This window comes from Macaca nemestrina, chromosome X (assembly GCF_043159975.1).
Source record: "Macaca nemestrina isolate mMacNem1 chromosome X, mMacNem.hap1, whole genome shotgun sequence".
Taxonomy (NCBI): Eukaryota; Metazoa; Chordata; class Mammalia; order Primates; family Cercopithecidae; genus Macaca; species Macaca nemestrina.
This window is the reverse complement of record NC_092145.1, coordinates 83,022,869-83,027,244: the sequence shown is the minus strand read 5'-3', so window position 1 is coordinate 83,027,244 and position 4,376 is coordinate 83,022,869. Positions and strand designations below refer to the sequence as shown.

Sequence of the window (4,376 nt, the reverse complement as noted above, 5' to 3'; positions counted from 1 at the left end):
TTGAACATTAGAGTTTATTCTGTCTTTGTATTTTTTGAGACTGGGTCTCACTCTATTGTCCCAAGCTGGAGTGCAGCGGTGCAATCACAAGTCACTGCAGCCTCAACCTCCTGGGCTTAAGCAGTCCTTCCACCTCAGCCTCCCGAGTAGCTGGGACGACTGGTACGTCCCACCGTACCTGGCTAATTGTTTTTTTGTTTTTTGTTTTTTTTCTTTTTTTTGTAGAGACTGGGTTTCACTACACTGTCCAGGCTGGTCTGGAACTCCTGAGCTCATGCGATCTACCCACCTCGACCTCTCAAAGTGCTGGGATTACAGGCATCAGCCACCATACCCGGCCTAGAACTTATTCCTTCCTTTTAACCATATGTTTGTACCTATTAACCAACCTCTCTTCTTCCCAACCCCTCGTCCTCCAATCCACACATCCTTCCCAGCCTCTCCGATCTATCGCTCTATTCTCTACCTCTATGTGATCAACTTTTTTACCTCCCACATATGAGTGAGAACGTACAGTATTTGTCTTTCTGTGCCTGGCTTATTTCACCTAACATAATGACCACCGGGTCCATCCACATTGCTGCAAATGAAAGGATTTCATTCTTTTTGTGGCTGAATCATATTCCCTGTGTATATATGCCACATTTTCTTTATCCATTCATCCACTGATGGTCACTTAGGTTGATTTCATATCTTGGCTACTGTGTTGAGTGCTGCAATAAGTATGGGGGTGTAGGTATCCCTTTGGTATACCAATTTCCTCTCTTTTGGATAAATACCCGGTAGTGGGATTGCTGGATAGTTCTATTTTTAGTGTTTTGAGAAGTCTCCATACTGTTTTGCACAGTGGCTGTACTAATTTCCATTCCCACCACAGTGTATGAGGGTTCCCTTTTCTTCACATCCTCGTCAACGCTTGTTCTCTTTTATCTTTCTGATAATAGCCATTTTACCAGGTGTGAAGTGATAGCTCATTGTGACATTTCCCTGATGATAAGTGATGTTGAGCATTTTCATACAACTGTTGGCCATTTGTATGTCTTCTTTGGAGAAATGTCTATTCAGATCCTTTGCACATTTTAAAATCAGGTGATTTGTATTCTTGTTATTGAGTTGAGTTTCTTATGTATTTTGGATATTAACTCCCTATCAGATGTATAGTTTGTGAATATTTTCTCCCATGCTGTAGGTTGCCTCTTCACTCTGTTGATCGTTTCCTTTGTTGTGGAGAAGCTTTTCAGTTTGACGTAATTCCATTTCTCTATTCTTCCTTTGGTTGCTCATGTTTTTGGGGTCATAGAGGAAAAATTATTGCCCAGGTCAATGCCATGGATGTTTCTCCCTATGTTTTCTTCTGGCAGTTTTACAGCTTCAGATCTTACGATTAAATCCGGAGTCCATTTTGCCTTGATTTTGTATATGAGACAAGGGTCCCATTTTATTCTTCTGCATGTGGATACTCCGTTTTCCCAAGACCATTTATTGAAGAGACAGTCCTTTCCACATTGTGTGTTCTTAGCATCTTTGTTGAAAATCACTTAGCCCTAAGTGCATGGATTTTTTCTAGTCTATTATATTGTTCCAGTTGTCTGTTTTTATGCCAGTACCATGCTGTTTTGATTACTCTAGCTTATATTATATTTTGAGATCAGGTTGTGATTCCTCCAGCTTTGTTCTTTTTGCTCAAGATTGCTTTGGGTAACTGGAGTCTTTTGTGGTTCTCTGCGAATTTCAGGATTGCTTTTTCTATGTGTGTAAAAATAGCATGGGAATTTTGATAGGGATTGCAGTGAGTCTGTTGATTGCTTTGAGTAGTATGGACATTTTAACAATATTGATTCTTCCAATCCATAATCGTTGGATAGCTTTCCATTTATCTGTGGCTTCCTCAACTTCTTTCATCAGTGTTTTATAGTTTCCAGTGTACAGATCTTCCAACTCCTTGGTTGAATTTATTCCTAAGTAGTTTACATTATTTTTGAGAGCTACTGTGAATGGGATTGTTTTCTTGATTTCTTTTTCAGATAGCTTGTTATTAGCGTGTGGAAATGCTACTGATTTGTGTATGTTGACTTTGTACTTTGCAACTTTCCTTAAAATTATTTGAATTTTAAGGTTTTTTGTAAAATATTTTAAGATTTTAGATATATAAAATCATGTCGTTGTCGTCTGCAGACAGAGATAATTTAAATTCTTGTTTTTGCTTCTTCTGCATTTTGGGATAGGTTCTCTCTTTGTCACCCAGGCTGGAGCACAGTGATGGGATCTTGGCTCACTGAAGCCTCGACTTCCTGGGTTCAAGCGATTCTCATGCCTCAGCCCCCCAGGTAACTGGGACTACGCCCAGTTGTCGCATGCCACCACGCCCGGCTAACTTTTGTATTTTTGGTAGAGGCAGGGTTTCGCCATGTTGCCCAGGCTGGTCTCGAACTCCTGGCCTCATGCGATTCATCATCCTCAGCCTCCCAAATGTTAGGATAACAGGTATGAGCCGCCGTGCCCAGAAACTTTTTATTTTCTGATTTGTGTGCTTTTAATTGTTTTCTCTTGCCCAAATTTTTTGGCTAAAATTTCCAGTACTATGTTGCATTGAAGTGGTGAAAGGGGGCACGTTTGTCTTGTTTCTGATACAGGTGGTATTAAAACCAGGATCTTCCATCAGCTATGACAAGAGTATAGTAAAAGGAAAGAATCAGACCAAGGACTGAGCCCGGGGGCTCTCTATTTGTAAGAATTTGGGGAGAAGAGAACTTCCGGATAGCTGAACACGTGGAAGTTACTGGAGGGAGGTGCACCTGGAGAGGTCATGGAAGCTCCATGCCCCTTCCCACATACTGTGCCCTATGCATCTCTCTCATCTGGCTGTTCGTCTGTATCCTTTGTCATGTTCTTCATAATAAATGGGTAAACATATTTACTGATCAGTGTTAAAACCCAACACGATACACTAACATGATTTTAGTGCACTTAGAGGAGAAATATCTCCTAGTTAAGGGGAAAATTGTGCAAAGGGCCTCTGGAAGACCTTCATTCTAAATTGTTTTGTAGGGAAACATTTAATTTAGAAGTCTGGACATTTTTTTTCAGTTTGCTGTAATCTACATTCACTGAGTAGAACTTGTATTGATCATTGGGACCCAGTTTATTCCAGGGTTCTGGGGGATTCTTTCTGTCCCAGCTAACATCTGGGTTAAACATCTGCCAGATGCAAGACATGCAGCCCTGCTCTAGTGCCTCCTGCTCAAATATATACAAAGAGAGAGATATCACACTCGAATGCTTCCTGGCCTGACCAAAGAGCTGGGGGAGCATCTGTGTAGACTGGAAGGAGGGAAGAACAAATATTTCAGACCCGGGTCTAAGTAATCCAATGCAGCATTTGATTTTTGGAGGAGACTTAGGCTATATAGAATTGAGTTAATAATACTCCTGGTTTCATAACATGCTACTCATGATTGATGTCAGGCCCTATTTGTTTATTTATTTTATAATGCAGTGTTCCCCCATTTACCTATTACTCAGTCCAAAAACTAGACTATTACCAGTAACCTACATCCACCTCTGAGCTCCCCCTCACTGCATCCTCCTGACCCTCTTCACTCCCACTGGAGGCAACCCTAACCTGAATTGGATACTTGGTATTTCTTTGATTTTTATTGCAAATAAGTACACACACACACACACACACACATACACACTATCGATTTTGGCTCACTGCAGCTTCAACCTCCCCAGCATATATATACACACACACACACACACACACACACTCACTCACTCACTTATGATTTTGGCTCGCTGCAGCCTCAACCCTCCCAGCTCAGGTGATTCTCCCACCTCAGCCTCCCAAGTACCTGGGAGCACAAACGCGTGCCGTGATGCCTGGCTAATTATTTGTAGAGAGGAGTTTAGCCATGTTGCGCGGGCTGGTCTCCTATTCCTGGACTCAACCACTCCACCCACATCTGCCTCCCAAAGTGCTGGGATTACAGGTGTGAGCCGCTGCGCCTGGCAATTATACTCTTCAGTTTTGCTTGATTTTGAATTTTATGAAAAGGTTGTCATACTGCATGTAGTCTTGTGGTAACTGCATTTTTACATACTTATACCAACATTGATCCGTTGTTGAGCATAAAAGTGCAGTTCACCCATTTGCCTTGCTACATAGTATATCATGGTGTGCATATACCATAGTTGATCTACACATTCTCTTCTTTGTGATCATTTGCGTAGCTCTCAGGTTTTTGCTACTGTGGCCAGTGCTGCTGTGAAATTCTTGTCCAGTGGACACTGACAGGAGTCGCTGAGTTGTCAATGATCTACTTTATATATTGATGCCACATTGTTTTCCAAACTGGTTGCGTTCATTTATATTC

At 41.5% G+C, this 4,376-nt stretch overlaps 1 pseudogene; it reads right to left on the bottom strand.

The window, feature by feature from the left end:
- Positions 1-3,027: 3,027 nt before the first annotated feature.
- On the bottom strand, positions 3,028-3,312 carry LOC112425732 (cytochrome c oxidase subunit NDUFA4 pseudogene; annotated as a pseudogene).
- Between the last annotated feature and the right edge of the window lie 1,064 nt (positions 3,313-4,376).